Source organism: Neolamprologus brichardi, chromosome 10 (genome assembly GCF_056152115.1).
Source record: "Neolamprologus brichardi isolate AB-2024 chromosome 10, ASM5615211v1, whole genome shotgun sequence".
Lineage (NCBI taxonomy): Eukaryota > Metazoa > Chordata > Actinopteri > Cichliformes > Cichlidae > Neolamprologus > Neolamprologus brichardi.
Window position 1 is genome coordinate 26420357 of NC_142113.1, and position 18052 is coordinate 26438408.

At 40.3% G+C, this 18052-nt stretch overlaps 1 protein-coding gene across 2 annotated transcripts in view; it reads right to left on the reverse strand.

The window, feature by feature from the left end:
- The window catches only part of zbtb16a (zinc finger and BTB domain containing 16a), a 137900-nt gene that overhangs the window by 33661 nt on the left and 86187 nt on the right, over positions 1–18052 (reverse strand). The gene's annotated exons all lie outside the window — the stretch shown is intronic.

The window sequence follows — 18052 nt, forward strand, 5'->3', positions numbered from 1 at the left end:
ACTACTAAGACGATTGCAAACTTATTATTTCTTCACATTTAAGTGAATTGGATGATGATAAGAAAAGGAAAATTTTGAATAAATATTGATCAGTTTTTGCTTTAATGGTTTTAGAAAATTTTGTATCATTATGATGACCTATATTTTATTCATTAGAGTGAATTGCATTGAAAAAGAAGCAGGCTGTTAGCACACTGTGCATATTGAATAACATACCACTAAACCATATTTAAAAAAATTATAAAGTTACTGCTTAAACTCTATAATTCATCCAGCGTGAAATCTGAACGACTGAAAAAGCAGAGAAAAGAAAAAAAACCCAGATATCCAAATATTAATACATGCTCATCTGCTCTTCACACGAAGCCAATATTTAATTTTTGTATGACAGAGGACGAGAGGGGGGGAAAAAAGATGACAGTCCAGCTACACATCTAAATTGTGGCTTTGATTTAATTCCTATCTTCATCTTTTTTTTGCACCAGGGAACTTCACTTATCACAATATCAATGAGCAGCTTGTAGATTTAGTCACTTTGCAGCGTGCGTTGCTCAGGCAGATGAGAGCAGAGGAGGTTCATGTTTTGCACATTTGTATGGATGAATCAAAGGCAGACGAGGAACTCGGCAAGGCTCAAAAGCTTCTCAGACAGAAAGAGAGAGGAACGAAAACAAGTGTATTCAGTGCCAGGACTGTTAACAACCACCTGTATGAGCCCACCTGTGGTTTCTAAAATAGCTCGTACAAAGAGCCTGATACCCCGGAGGATTGAAAACTAATCCTAAAATGATCTTCCAAAGAAAGAAGAAAGAAAATACAACTTTGCAGTCACACAGATTTGTAATTCTCACATTCATGTGCATTGATTGTATACCGCTGAAAATTCATACATTAATCCAAAACACTGCAGAATTCCGTGGAGCTACGCTGAATACACTCACTCATGATGATCGAATTGGGATTCACTGAAGGCAGAAATGAAATCATTACTAAAAGACCATCATCTTAAGCCCCCATCTCTGGAGAGAAGTGTGAAGCCTGCTGCCCCAGATTGCCTAAAAATGCAGATAAGAAACGATCCTGCTCCAGAAATTGGTCCTGCAGGACTATTACATTGGAGAGATTAGTGGAAGATAATCATATAATGGCGATGATAGCGCCGATCGCAACAAAACGGCCCCATAAAGTCACCTCTGAATAAAGAACAGGCGATACAGATGAGTGGGAATAAAACAGCAAAGTGTTCGTGCTGGGGTAGCATGTGCGAGACATCTGTCTGCAGGGCTCGGTGCTGCCTCTGGCCAGCAGGGGGAGCTCCATCTTTCTACATATGCACACGCTGCTTCACAAGGCAGAGCCAGAGCAACAGGGAAGGGGAGAAGTCCTCACATGACCTTCTAGTTCACAGGAGTTTGCCTTCAGAGAAAAAGCCTCTTATATTGTATATGGTGAGACTTAACAGCCTCAGTGTCTACTGCTGAGACACTTAATGACTGAGAATGGAGATTAGAAGGGTCAGGTGTTACTTACGGAGCACTTGGGAGGGCGGGGGGTTCACAGAGGGTATACCGTCTTTGATTCATATGGATACATTTATCTACAAATAGAAACCTTGATGACTTTGGGTTCTGCTACTTCTTACCACTTCAACTTCAACTCTGCTGAAGACTGCGTGAAATGTTTGCATGTTTGTGCCTAAAAAATGCTAGATTAACCGAAGTCACTGGAGTGTTATATAGATATTTTTCCTTTTCCACTGCATATATATATTGACGAAATGGCTCTTTTGTGGTAGTTGATTTTAAAAAGTGAGACATACATCTACACTTTACAATGAAGTGCATAATAAAATAAAAATAAGTCTTGTTTTTGTCTAATGATTCAAACATTTTAATGGATTTTGCAAGAATTCTAAGTACACAAATCCCTTTCAGAATGTTTTAAGAGTCACAGTTTAGCGCTTGGAGAGGAGCCGTTATCGCGTCTTCTGCTGGTGAAGCGTGTCACGACTAGATTACAGTCTGACTCATGACGAGAAAGTTGAATATCTAGGAAATGTGGCCTTCATTAACTCTAAAGGGAGTTCGTTTAGGAAATCCTGCACAAGGAAAGATCCTAAAGGTAAGAACAAGTAACAATATACCCTAACGGGATCATAAAAAAGAAGGGGGAAAAGGGCACTTGGGCATACCTGGAAACACCTGGAAGAAGAAAAATTTGTTTGCGTGTTTGTTTAAATTAGGCTAACACTACCCGCAGAACAAAACAACGTTAAAAAGTTGGAAATTCAGAAAGGACAACATGCAGCTTGTTGACATCTTCCTCCTCTCCCCACTTTGCATCTGCTCTGTCATCTCTATCTTTAGCTCTTCCTCTACCTCCATGTCTCTAGGCCATATTTCTCCGTTGTCGGAGAAAAGGAAATTATAGTGCGGTGTGGGAAGGAGAGACCACTAGCTCTCTGACCCAGACTTGTTGCTATAAATCCATGCTTTTTAGTGTGTGTGTGTGTGTTGGGTAAGGGTGCGGGGGTCTCCACCTTGACCCCACCATTTCCTCAGTGTATCTGGCCTGCGAACTAGCTGACAGACGCACTCAACAGCAACACACACCAGATGCAAACACAGCCTCCGCTCACACACTTGGGTGGGCAGGAGAGAAAACATGCAGCGGCTACAAACAGAGACAGCCTTTTTTGACTGGATGCATGTGAAAGTGGAATACCAGCGCAGCCACAACGAGTTTTGCAACAAAGAGTTTGTCCGCGGAGCAAACACGCGCTCAGATTTCTGATCATGCGTTGTTGACAGGAAAAGTTACGTTGGTTCATGAGACCATTTCTCTGGCCAGGCATAATTTTTGTTATCTACCAGGACAATTTAACATCAAACAGAGTAACTGGAGAACTTAAGAAAAACAGCTCGGCGTGCCTATTGTCCTGTTTTCATCACGTTTTACCAGAAACTTCCAACATTTTAGAAGAAGTAAATAAAAAAGAATGTTAGATGCGTGCAAAGAGACCTTTGTTTGCAGCGAAACGGCAGAAAGAAGAAACTCAAAACTAACATATACAGTGGAAGAGACTCTTTGGCCACCACACAAACTCCAGTTCCTCCTGATTTTCCTCCTCCTGATGGATGACGACCACGCTTAGTGAAGTAACACATTTCCTATATGTTCAACTTTCTCATCATGAGTCAGACTGTAGTCTAATCAAGACATGCTTTGCCAGTAGAAGATGTGATAAACTCTAAATTTAGACACAGGGACTTTATTTCTATATATTGAATAGGCAAGGTTAGCAAAGTTTGCGAATGGCTGTTGTGGACCAATTTAAGGGCTCCAACAAATTAAATTCCTCTCCGTTATAGTTCAATACTTGTACCTTACTTTGACAAAATATGTTGCAGCCATACCAATTTCTCAGTCTCATTTCTTTCGGCCCTCATAGTAAGAGATCAATATTATTTCTCTCAGAGTAAGATTGAAAGTGAGTTCTTTGAGTTCAAATAAAAAGGTTCCTAACATTTACTTGAATGAAGATGTAAATATGTCTAGAAAAACATCCTGCATGTACTAATTGGACTGGATCTAAGCACAAGCTTTGGTATTGAATTGTGGAATTCAAATGAAATGCAGGACCGAGTCAAAGAGCTGCACATTGGGGCGGTAGAAAGACGGACTTTCTAGTCCCCGCCCCACCCTCTTTTTCCTTCTCTCCTACCCTGTTTAAGATTCCTGGCCTTTCACCTGACCTCAGGCCTTAGCTAGAGGGGTGGGGGAGCTGGTTGCTTGTGGTGGTGGAGGTTAAAGTGTAATCCTGGTCCTGTGACCACAAAGGCTTGGCCCCTGAGGGCCAAGGACCAGCCGCATTTTCCGAATTGCAGCGTTATCCCTCAGCAAACCCTTCGGACTGACTGCATATCAAAGGATTATATATTGCAGCGGTTTTCTCTGCTCTGGTGTGTAAAGACTGCCGCACAGCCCAAACTTTTATTCCGCTTTCCCTCTCAATCAAGCACTCCAAATCAGTCAGTTATGCTTTTAGATTCTGGTTTGGCTCTTGATTGTGTGGGGGTGAAGATTGTACAATACAGCTTAAACTTTGAGTCTAGTTTGAGAGCTTGTCAAAAGCGCCAGAGACAGCAGGAAAAAAAAACAGGGGTTTTTTGTCATTGTATCAATGCCTCAGTCCAGCCAATTTCACAACAATCTATTAACAAGAGTAATTGCCACATAGCATCATTACAACTAACACATATTTTAGACCATTCAGATGCTGATATCTAGCTGCTAGTGTACTGCTAATTGCTTGCTTAAGTAATCCATTAAAGAGTGTTCCAACAACAGCTTGTATGCGCCATTATCATTAGTTTTATTCTCAGGAAACCTTAACAAACCATTTTTAACAGCGCCGTGGCTTGGCCCTGAGCGCCTCTTTGCATTTAAACCTAAAGAATTTGCTTTTTTTTTTTTTAAAGAGCAACTTCAGAAGATAGAGAGAAGTGAAGCGAAAGAGAGAAAGGGTTTAATTGACGCTTCCCCCATTTTCCCAGGGTGAAGATGAGAGGGAGGAGGGATGGGGGAGAAAAGAGGAGGGGGTGATGTGACACTGCTCTCCCGGTATTGCGACTGTACAAAAGGAAGCAGATTTGCAGAAGAGATGACCTCTAACCTCTAAAGCTGCAGAAAGGGTCCTTGGTGGCCCCAGCACCACCCAATCAATCAACTCCTAGAGCCCGTTGGTCAGCTGGACTGTAAGAGGACACCGCAGTCGGACCAGCGGACCAACCCTTAAGCATTCCTAGGCGGAATTTTTTTTCCTTTTTTTTGTTAAGGGAGGGGGATTCAGAAATGAATGTTTAGCTGGTCAAGATATTTTCTTTAAAAACCCCCAAAAGGGCTTATTTCAGCTTATCCAAGTTCTCAACGTTATCCTGCCAAATTTAATTTTACTGTGAGAAATGTGGTTATGAGTAATTATTTGTCTGCAGTAAACAAGTGCCAAAAGCAACTGAACCTCTTCACCGCAGTGGCCTACAAATAAAGCTCTTCATTTAGTCTTTACTGATTTTAATTTTTTTCAAATTATGAAAGCACTCAAAGCATCTGAAATCAGACTTCCACGAGATTTTATCCTTTCAGGGATCAGATAGTTCTCAAATTTTCCACGGCTGTTTACGCTGAAAACGTCTCCTATTGACAAACGCTCAGAATATGGTTTGCCAATGAAAAGGGAGTTCAAAAATGACGAGAATTTCAAATAAGTAAAAAAATTAATTAATTAAACCAACCACAAATAGCTGCAAAAAAGAAACACACACAATAAATGATGGAGAAATTACACCGATGTTTTAAAATAACATTTCTCTACACATTTTCTCATTCTTTCTAAATTCCACTCATTTTATTCTCGATAAATGCTGATACTTTTTGGTATTTGAACATGACTGCAAAGTTTAGCTGAATATTTTCTTTAGCAAGACAAAAAAAAAGCCAAGGCGGACTTATGTCTTATTTATCAATTGGCTTTTTTTGTGTGTAATTAAAGCAAAAACTACAAAGTGAAATTTCATCAAACTTTGTTGATTATGTGCAAAGCAAGACCTGCTTCAGTTCTGCTGTGACTGGATTTGAAATTTGAAATGGAGCACTGGCCTTGACTAAAGAAGCGTTCTTTAAGTGTCCCTCAAGACTACAGTAAATCCACTCAAGTCTAACAGGCTTTACAAAATAGACCTATAGTGTAAATATAACATTATGTGATAGCCTCTTTATCTCGTTTATCTCACATAAAATACTGGATTCAATTTTAAGTGTATTACTGTTACTTTTTTCATGCTGTGCTGAGCATTCTTTAAAGGTTTCGCTCAAGTTTTGAATATACAGATTTTCATTATTATCATTAATCCATTCATAATGGAAACCAGGTAATGCATTTATTTAATGTTTACTGCAATTTTTAGAGGTTTCAGTATGAGACTGGATTTAAAGAACAAACTTTGAACAAGACTAATTGCACTTTTACTATATATGTCATCAGTACACTATAAAAAAATGTTTCTCCAGTGAAATGACACTGTTGCTACAAACGTTAGTCAAGGCCAGGGAATATTATATTGAATTGAGCTTTTCTTTTCAATAAATACACAATTAAATCTTAAATTAAATTTCAATAGAACATTTACATATTAGAAGCAAAAGAACAGGAATGAAGCAAATAAAATAAGGAAGGGGCCACATGGTGATCACAGACACCAGTTACTGGTAACAGGGTTCATTTGTTCTTAATACTTTTAAAAAAGGCATACCTTTGTATTTCATTTTAACATGTATATTAATGGAATACAGCTTCTTTGCCCACTGTTTTCATTAAATAAACTCATATTGTAATTCACGTGTTCAGCTCTCAGTCGCCTCCTGCAAGATTATGATAGTGTTGCTGATAAGTAATGACATCGAGATTTACTGTTCACTCTGTGCTGATTACATGTCAAGGCAAGCATCATCATTACATTCCAAAAACAAAAACAAGGAAGGCTAAAACCCTTTTTTTTAAGTGTACTAACACATAATGCAATACTTGGCTGTATGTTAGCTGTCTCTCTTCGCTAGTCAGTATAAAGTGAGTGGGTGTGTATAAAAGGGTGTGAATGTTTCCAAGTCATGTGAATTTTTCTTGACAGGGATTGTTTAGCAGCTATTTGTATCATGTTATATTTGTAAATTAGTTGGAAATGACACGTTTAACAGCTGATCTATAGTGTTAACTTGTTTGGTTCATGCATTCACACAGCGGGAAAGCCACTTCACAATAACTCATCATCCACTCTGTTCCTGGCAGTAAAGATTATAAGTCCTAAAAAGCAGCAGAGATTATGTAGGTCAAATTACAGCTTTTGTTACTGAAAACAAGATGAACATACTGGCAGAATAGCAACTGATGCACATCCAATAATATGAATAAGTAAAGTCTGTTTGTATAGCGCGTGCAAAACCTGCATTGCAAAGTGCCTCCCGGAGATTACAAAAATCAATTTACACATCAATTAAAATAGGCCGTATGAGACTCAACTGCATCATCAAACTACTAAGATCAAAGCATTCCAGGTGCAGGAGATGTGTAATGTGTAGCAAGAATGTTGTAAGGTGCAAGGTGAACTGCTGGTTCTCTTTTATCATGGCAACTTTGCAAGGAGTCATTGTTACTATGAGCAAAGAATCCAAGAAGTTAAACAATAAAGTTTACTCCACTTCTTCTCTGCATCGGTGTACAAATTAACTCTTATACGATGCCCTTTTTAATTTTTCATCCACTCAAAGAGCTTATCTAGCGTACTCTGTTAGGTTTTTCTTTTTTTCCTCTCTTTTGCAGCTGGTTGCAAAGGCCTGACTTGGTGCCATCTATCAAAACAATCTGCTCTCAGAGGGAAACCTGCTATTAAGTGATAAGAGTCTGCCCTCAGTGGGGTGTAATGGGTCCCACTTGAGTTCCTTTTTGGAGTATTGTCCTAGCTGGCCACCATCAAGACAATCCCAACCCAGTCACTTCTCTCCGTTTTACTACTAACTGTCTTAAAGTATGGTAGTTGCCCCATACTCACATATGGCCTGAACGTCACCCAGAACAGCTGAGATGAAGTTATCCTTCATTTCCTTCATCCTGCAGCCACCACACTGAAGTCTGTTTTTATACAGATTAATTCTCTTATTTACATATCCATATCAGCTTATGTTGGTGAAACATTATCACGTGGGCACTGTTTTAGCCTACAGTGTGTGTGAGATTTTTTTCTTAAAGCAAAAACATAGTTTGTAATTTTGATGTGTTTTTATATTAATAAAACCACACAGTAAAGAATGGTTTGAATTGATTTAAATAATTCAAAGAGTAAGATTTTAGTCATTTAATATACTTATAATGACAATAATAGCTGCCTGTGAAAGTAAAAAAAAAAGTACTACTTAAAAAGTATTAACAAAGACTTCCACCACAGGTCCTCAAAGCTGTTCTTGCAATGGTGAATAGGTTAGAAGTTTTTACCTTACATGTATCACTTCTCTCAAAGAAATATTTTTTGTTTCATAAATTTTGAAAATTATTGTCTTTGGAGGTGCAAAGGAGGTATTATTTACTTATGTTGTGCTTTGTGCTCAAAACCAGAAATATTCCAAAAGGTTGGGTTCATTTCTTAATTTTCACTGCGCATTAGTGTGAGGTAATGTGTGGGTTGTAGGTTTTTACAAATGGGGCTATTTCTTTTTTCGCTTTGCAAGTCAGAAAATTCAGTCATCAACAGGAATTTAAATATATATATATATATATATATATATTCACTACATTTAAAAGAAAAAGTTGTAGTAAATTAGGCTCTGAATGATATATGAAATATTCCCTTTGAAAAAAAACATAAAAAGGAATAAAACTAGAAAGACCGTTGAGTTCAAGTCCAGGTTTTTGGAAGAAAAGGCAAGGCAAGTTTATTTGTATAGCACAATTCAACAACAAGGTGATTCAAAGTGCTTTGCAGATAGACTAATTAGAAAAGACTAATTCCTGAAAAGAATGTAAAATGACACATTTTCTGGGAACACAATAGTTATTAATACAAATATTTAACTTGAAACATTACCAAAAATTCAGTGTTACAAGTTGTTTTTTTTAAGTAATATCTAATTAAATACATTTTAAGTAGTGAAATCTATAAAAATAAAAAAACAAATGTGCTTTCTTTCGACGGGTCGATGAAATCTAATGAAATCCTGGGGTTTACTCTGAGTAACACCAAGAGTTTATGGGATACGTTGGGAAACTGTGTGTTTGTACATTAGTTTCCCTGAAAGATATCCCTGGAATATACAGAGACTACAGATAAGATAATTTAAAGGAATTTAAAGGTCAGAGTTAGCGTCTTTTTTTAAACTAAATATTCTCCTGACTCAAGCCACAGTCAGAGAAAGACACAAAGCCCATAGGTTACACATACATACTACCTGCTTCTGACAAACACGTATATTTATGGCTATTGTTTGTGAGAGGTCACAATCATCGACTGAAGACGAGGGAACCCCTTTCTTCCTTTTGAGCCAGGCATATTCACTGAAGCTATGGGAAGACTGCCAAAATGACCCATCAGAGATTGACGGGGGTTAAGCTCCCATAATCAATATGACACCGCTAAGTGCCCTTTGATTGAGCTGCACGTAGTGTAAAAGGACATTTCTGTGTGCCTGGCTGCTCTTGCCACCAAGAAACGCAGCATTTGTCCAAAGCTAAACGGTCTTCTGAATGTCATTGTCACGGGTACATTAACTTTTATATGAGTCTGAGAGACAGACTTGGAGTGAGGATGAACGGCCATTTTCATTAGAGTGGCTGCTTCTTGCCATTAAGGGTGCTGTCAGATGGACAGGGACAGAAATGGTTTGCATGGGGTGCACAGGCAAAGTCTGGAGATTTCATTCCTTCTCATAAGATGTACCACAAGGAGCTGGAGTGATGAAGGCAGTGGCTAAATTTGCCGGTGTGAAACCCCGTGTCACTAGGCAACTGGATCTGATGGCTCCTTTGTTTGGGGTGAAAGGTTGGAAGCACTCGTACTAATCTCCTTGCTTCACAATTAACGAACACAGGAGAGCTGCTCAAACCTCTTCCCGCTCTCAAACAACAACAACAAAAAGAAAAGGCTTGAAAGACTCTTCTATTGTCCCTCCTTCTCAGTCCCTGCTCCCCCCCCACCACCTCTCTCCACGCTAATCGAAAGGTATTTGCACTGTAAATTAAAATGGCCCTCGCGCGTTGCTGTTTTAACACTGACGCGCTCTCCTAAGATGTCCACAAACAGTTCCAATCTAATTACAAAGGGAGATTTACTTCAAATAACTCTGTGGACAAAAGAGGCCTGGCTATTGTTGACGTTGGGCCACTGTTCCACATCTCTTTCTCTCTTTCACTCTCTTGGGCGAATCCTTTTATATTCAAAGTCCTCGCCTTGCCAAGGTTAAAATGCGATGGGATATCTGAAAGTAGGGAACCTCCTAACAAAAGCGGGCTTTTAATTCTCTGGATGGCAAAGGCCTTCGTTGATTTCCACTGTTCTGTCTCTTTCCTTATCTATCCGTTTTTTCCCCTTAACCAAGCAGATCTTGAACAAAGCCGCAGCGGCTGACATGCAAATGTAACAGGGAGAATGGCGGCGTCCAAGGGAGTTAAGATTGTCCGACAACGGGACATGCTCACTGGGGTTGCATTGTGACGTACAGCTAAGATGCATCCTCAGGGTCGAACGAGGGAAGAAGGGGATGGTGGATATTGGCTGGCCAGATTTGCAGCGTGTCCTGCTGACTTCCATTTTATGGGCCGTGAATCGCAGAGCCCTCTGGGAGTCTATAATCCGCCCCCACTGCCCACCCTCCCTCTGCCCATACCACATCATTTTATTGGTCTCTCTGGATGTGTGGCTGCTGTCCGTGGTTTACAATGATCCATCCATGTGGGGATTCTCTCGCAGCTAGACTGTTGCACCACTATGGACATCCCAATTTGCTACTGGATCCCACCCACCTATATTCCCCTTATAAGAATACTACCTCCCTGTCTGACATGCTGTTGTCCCATGGTTTCCTGTGGTGATGCCTCAATGCGACTGTGCCCACCATGACATTAAGCCTCGGCACTGAAGCTCTGCAGTACAGGGGCCCAGTTGGGTATTTCTCAATGAATGAAGCTGGGTGCAGGGAAATGTAGCAGTGCCAACTCTCATTCACACATTTTATCTCATTTACACACAAGCCACACATCCTCTATTCACATAAGTGTTACGCACAGCGCCCTATGATCGTGGCGGATGATTACTACCGGGTGCTGGTCACACTGCAGCCCTGCTCAGTATCCATCAGCCAAAGAGAGGATCTTCCTCCGCCTGGAAAAACTCATTTAGATCTTATCTGAGGAAAAATTTGTTTGCTGAGGGAGAGGGAGGAGGTTAGCAGCAGAAGTGACTGTAGTCTAGGCTAGTGCTGCTTGATTTAATTTAGCAACCGATAGTGTCTCTGACCACTTGTACTCTTCTTATTTTGGAAGGTGGGAGAGACTGAGTGCCAAGGAGGGGGAGATCGAGGAATGCAGCAAGAAAGAGGTATTTGTTTACGGGTGCACTGGTAAAGTGAACTGTGGGGCCTTAAATGATCAGCTTAGAGACGTTTTGATGGTAAATAGAGCTGGGCGAACAAAGAGTGAACACAGATCCAAAAGATGAGGACATCCTCAGTGAATATGGCTACACAGAAACTTAATTATCTGTTAATTATCTGAATAATTATCTGAAGAAAAAGCCAATAAACAAATATATCTGAGTTGTTTTTTGTTTTTTTTTACTAAACTAGCAATATGGAAAAAATATCTTTATACATATCATAGACTAAAATAAAATAAACACCTCAGCATTTTGTTGCAGTACAATTAACATGGTGTCCCTGGGAGTCATGCTGCTGGCCTGCCATGGTGAATATGGCACCTGATAGCCACTGTGACCCAAAATGCCTCGCGTGAGCTGTCTCGCCAGCCGCGCACAGACAGACAGACGGATAATCTGCTGCAGACCATGGACAGCTTGCTCAATTATGAGTGGAACGCTGGAAAAAAAAAAAAAACCCAAGCATTAGCATGGTGCTAATCAGCATTTTGACTCACCAGATGACACAGACAGGAAGCTCAACATGCCAGCATTTTGTGATCAGAAGTCATAATGCTAATGCACATCTGCCCTTTGACGAAGAGCCGCGCTAAACTGAAATGACTCATAAACACTCTTATTGGGTCTGCTTAGTGATCATTTCATTTAAATAGCAAACAATGGCTAAGAGAGATCAGAAGGTTGAGTGCGAAAACCATCCACGCTTGCAGCGTCCATGGAGGTTGCCTGCTTGTTTCCTGTATGCGCCTGTTTGTCAGCGGTGTAGCAGCACATGTGTAGCACTGCCTGCATCGGCTGGAAGAATATTTGCTTTGCTTATTGCCACACTAATGCTCACTGACAACTTAATAACATCACAATTAACTAAATGCTAAACAGATGCCAGTGCTGGACTAATGTGATTGAGACAATCGGCACTTTTGACGTGACCCCTGTGTAGCGCTGCCATTGGCCTAATTTGCTTGAGTGACACGGCTGGACTGTGTATGTGTGTCTGTGTGTTTGAGTGTGTCTTTCTGTATCTGGAGTAAATGATTGCAAGGCCACCAGTGTGAACAATTTACTAGGGAAAAAAAAGATAAGAAAGAAAAGAAATAATGTGGCTTAAAAGCGCTCCTTCTCTCTGACCATCATATCCTTGTTATACTCCCCCCACCTCTCTCTCTCTCCTCCTATCCTCACTCCCTCCCTTTCCAGCACACTCTATCCAGCCAAACTATTTCTGGCTTGAGAAAAGAAAGTGTTTACTCTGCGGCCGGGGCCTGCTGGAATCACGCTGTGTTCCCACTGGCTAAACCCACTATTGCCACTCCATGGTTTGCATATTTTCCCTGTATTACAAGACGTTAAAAAAAGGACAGAGGGAGATAAAAAAGAAAAAGAGAAAGAAGGAAAGTGAAAAGAATAAGAGCCTCCCCCTCCTATTATGCGTGGATTTTCTCTGGTGCTGCTGTGTCTGTATGTGTGTTTGTGTGTGGGGACACATACAGATGATTCATGTATAAACAGGAACACCAACAGTCGGACAACAAATTCTTCTGAGGCCTGTGGACTCCAAACTAATTTCTACACAAGTCACATGGGAGATCCAGTCCCTGTTGTTTCTGGTGCTACTCGCAGTTCAAGCTGAATAACAGGCGACTGTTCGTACTGAATGTAGCCCTAATTTGGCACTTGAATGTGCTGATTCCAGTGCAAATTACAAAGTGTGCATTTGTGAATATATGGCCCGAATGAGCTGCAGGGCTTGTAAAATGAATCCGCAGTAGTAAAATCTACTTTAATTTGAATTTATTGCTTGTTTTTTCTTGTTTGGGAGACACTTTCTGTGTGCGCATCTTATGACCTTTTGCTTTTCAGCAACACTTTAATCATGTGGAATGGGAGTGCGGTGGGGTTATCAATAGAATAGGTACACAAGTTATGGTGGAGATCAAACAATCCCATGAGAAAAAAAAAAGTGAGATAAAAATAGCTAAAGTAAAGACATCGAAACAGATCGAGTGAAAAGCAGCAGCTCAGAGCTGAGAATAATCGCGTACAGACCGAAAGGGAGCGGCTTTACTGGAAATGCAAACTGAAAATGACACGTTGGAAGTGGTCGTGTTTAAATGAGCACAACAGTTTCACCATGTGATATTATGGTGTGGAACAAAATCCAAATTAAAATAGCTTTGGAAAAAGCCTACAGCTGATCACAAAGAGGAAATGATACTGTATACAGCACTGATGGACCGCTACAGCTTTTCTGCCAGATACACTGGCTGATTGTAGCCAAATGTTTTTGGCACAGCCTGGGATATTCGAAAAACCACATTACCAGTGTAACAGCATCATTTGAAGCTGATGCTGACGTTGACATAATTGTTTTACACTAAATAAAATAAGCTTCCCTCTACGCCTGTATATGTTTCCAGTGGAAAAGAGGATGCACCTGCTTGTAATGTTAATTTGCATTGTGAAGAAATGGAAGTCTCTGAAAGAAACAATGCTGACTGAGTAGGCTACAGTCTGGCACAACACCAAGTGAAATCTCTATATGGTTTTCTTTTTAACATTTTGGAGGCTACCTACATGGTTTCAAATTTGCTTGCACAACAGCCCGACCACATTAAAAAAAAAAGAATAAACATTTTGTAAGAAATATGAAAATGCCAGCTAGATATTATGAAATCTTTGCTTGACATTTTTCAGGGTTAAAATTAGCAGTGCAGCAACTGCTACTGCTGTAGCAGTCACTACTGATGTCTGAAACAGATTTACTGCTTATGTCTGAACTGTCTTAATATGTCAGTCACCCATGGAGCAATATGAATAACAAAGTTTATACAAAAAGTGTTATTTAGAAACTTTGATTAAACGAATGAGTCACTGAGATTTGTGGGTTTTTTAAAAATAATTCCTACCTGCCAAACACAGCTTAAAAATAGGAGTTTGTGATTGCTCCACATCATGTTGCTACCTGCTTCCTATCAATCACCTGACAGCCACCTGATAAAAGTTTTCAACATAAAAAAGCGTGTCTATATGTTACGTTTGCTTGGAAGCTGGTTAACATCGCAAGATTTTGACTCGTGAAACATTTGTGTTTCCATATGCTGCATAAGACCTGTCAGTGGATTACCAAAATAAATGGCAGCAGGGTTTTTTTGTTAAAGATAAGAGTTCCATGAAAGCCCGACAGATGATGTTCTTTGCCTACAAATGCCATGAAGCGAGTCCCAGTTTAGAAAGAGACCGACTCTGATGCAATAGCATCCAGTTTGGGGACAAAAATTAGCCATCGGTGGACGTAATACAACTCACAAGTGGATTCATCTCCTGAGCACTGACATTCCTGGATTTGTGTGAATGTGCGTGTATTTCACAACACAGCCAAGCAGGCAATAGTTTGTGTTTCGTATCTGTACATGTGGATTTGCACAAGTTCAACCACATGATGTTTTGATGCTACATCCCCTGGCATCCAGCCCCCACTCCCACTTACACACACATGCAAAAAAGCTTGCCAATGTTGACAACTTCAGGAATGCCTTAGCGGCCTCCAAACTGTCACATGGTTTTGGATGATGACTTGCCAAATTTAGGGTCACATAAGACTTGAGTAAGGATAGAGGTGTGCGCATGGGCAGCTGTTTAATAAGCCATGGACAGACAAAGTGAGAAAGAGACAGAGGTTGAGTCAGACTGCAGCTGATCAGGCCAGCAGAAGAGATGCCACAATGGTTCCCATTCAAAGCAGCAAGAAAAAGCCACAGTTTCAGAGGCCAAATATTGTCATCAGAGAACATTAGCCAAGGGCTGAAGCACTGCCAAGAGGCAGGCGGAGATCAAAACTAGCTTTGATGGCCCTCAGTAACCCCCTGCTTCCACCACATGCACTCTCTAATATTTTGTGTCTTGGCTACTGTACACGGATTTTTGTATAAATTTCTCCACATTGGCTTTCAGGTTCAAACTGATTTGCTTTTTCTTTTCTATTCTTCTCGTTTAAAATTAGCATTGAATTACAACAATCAGCATCTCAAACCATTGCAGCACAGCATTAAGAGAGTCAGAGCCTTTTTCAGTTAATATGAATCCTAACGCACCAAAATTCTAGGGCTGAAGGACGTTAACAGAACTAAATTAATAAAATAATACATTTTAAAAATGTCTGAAGAAAAAAAAATCCTTTAGCATATCTTACAGGCAAGCCATAAAAGTATAGCATTCTGGTATGGATCCTGATTGATCATTTCCAAACAGTTAAAAGAAAAGCTTAAAGATGTTACTGACTTCTATCAGGTGCTGCTTGTCTGATGAGTACCTTATGAATGTTACATTTTGGGACTCCAGCTCTATACTGTAGCATCTCGTGTATTCTTGCCTATTCTAGGAACTTTTAAAACTGAATATATATAGAGCTCTCCTGAATACAAGAAGAACTCTTGTAATACAAGTCAGAGAAAACACTTTTTTACGTCTCTCATTCTGTCACTGTGGACCAACTTGCTAAACGCTGTCAACCTGGACATGACTAATTAACCTTTGAATGTCATTATATGCATATGAAATCAGCAATCACACTAGAAACACAAGGAAACAATGTACATATGTAGTAGAAATTACAACAGGGAACTACAATTAACCTTTTTGTGCCCAAATCCAATTTAGACCAAATTCTTATTATTTTCTTTTTCATTTCTGAGTTAACTAATTTATTCTTGACTGAGTCTGATGTCAAATGCAGATATATGTCATTTGCATTGACAAGACTCATAGAAATTCATGCTAAAAGAAAAGAAGGGGGGGGGGGGGGTGCTTTTAGAACAGGGATGTCAAAGGTCAGGTGTTCAAATTCAGTGCAGTGTGTTCCATAATGTAAGCGTATACTGGCTAGCAGAGTATAAGGAAAGAGAAAGTGAAACTGAAAATCAGAGGGTGCAGTTAAACCGGCTCATCATTTCACCAGAGCCGATTTTCCACACTCTTATTCCGCGCAGAGGTCCAGCACATGGATGATTACTATACTATTACTGGTGCTGCTGCTCCAGTTGTCTGGCTGGAAGACACGTCTGGCTCGAGCTGCGGCTGCCCCCCCGCAACCCCTTCCATTCGTTCCAGACTGGAATGCCTATATTTAGAGTGCTCCTTTCCGCTGTTATGGCTGTTGAATCATTAGCCTCGTTTAACCCTTCTTTACTTCCAATGGGCTGATTGGCTGAGGGCATGCCCCTTAGGAGTAGTTCTCCCCACCGCCACCAATTCCTGACTACACTGCCCCACCTTCCCCTGTCAAATGTTGAGGAGGTCCCTGCATGTGTGTGTGTGTGGCAGAGCAAAGAAAAAGTAGAGCCACTCGAAGGGAGCTTCTACTGGGAGCTTGGGGGTCACGGCTTCAGATGAAGGACAAAACACAAGATGATAATGATAAAGTGTGGCTATTTTTGAGATCCGCTTCTGGTCCCAGTGTGCTAGCAGCACTCTCGTCTCTCATTTCCTTTTGTTTGACAAATCTGAGAAAGGCTGACATGGTCAGGTTGATTGGTTTATTGGTAATCCCTTCCCCTTTCATTCAATGCACCCATTAGGCCAAAGTGTCTACATGTAGAAAAGACAGCAAAATCTGCTGAGCAGATTGCCATAAAATCCACTGAGCACATTCAGAGAGACTGCAGCCAATGGACATTTTTTCCATTTTTGTACTTCATGAGTTTTCCTGTAACAATGCCCTTAGCATATAATGTCATCTTACAACTCAATTATCACAGACAAATTCCTGCTTTGGCATAAAACCTGCTGCTGACATTTATGTGGACAATATGCCACAACACACAGCTACGCCATATTTAACACAAAGTGCACACTTATTCACAAGGTTTAAATCTAATAAAGGCTGAGTGTAAAATAATCAGAAACAATTTAAGTACTGCTTTCTAAGTTATGAAGCATATACTGACAGACATGAGTCAAAGCTAACCTCTTTGCACCACCTTGCTTTTTTTTTTGTTTTTAGCTGCAAATTAGTCCTCCACATCCGTCGTGAGTAATATTATGCACCAATATTTTCCAACAACCCTCAAATTAGCAGCTGTGAGGCACTCGAGGATGGGGTCTAATTATTATGGACCTGGAGTGGTTTTCTAAAATGTTTTGAATATCTGGACAAAAAAAACATGAAATTAAAAAAATAAATAAACAAACAAAGACCTCATTCATCCGAGCACGATGCACGCTGCATGATGCTCAAGGCGCATCATGTCCAAAACAAAGTGGAGGTAATTCGTGACAATCCAGCTTCCAGATTAAAGAGTTCATCACTAGCAGTAAAACCATTTTGGGCCATCACACATCTGCTGAAGGGGGATTTACTTCTTCCCATTTACATCTTGGCACCTACATCATCCCCGTCTTGCCATCTTCATAGCTGAGCACTGATAAACAACTTTGGCCTGCCAAGTTTTCGCGGTTTGTTGATTACTGTTGGGTCTGTCTTGATTTAGGGCAAGTAGGACTAATCCAAGATGATGTGAACTATCCTATCTCTCAATCCATGGCTCCAGTTAGCCAGAGATGGCTGGAAGAGGGTTCGTCCACACGAATGCTTTTTGGTTTGAAACAGTCGAAATAGTTTCTCAGAAACAATTCAACCTTATTATGGCCTTATTTCTTTTAACCACTGCTGTTCTACCTAGGCAGTATCTTCCAACAACCCTCTGCTTCATGTTTACACACACATGACGAAGGTGTAAATGTGATGTTCCCTTATATGCGTCTTAGTATAGACGGGGATTATTTCTGAGACTGTGCTAAAAAATGATCATCTAGAAAAAGACTGTTTTTACCTGTGAAGGCTGAATGAGCATCTAAACACA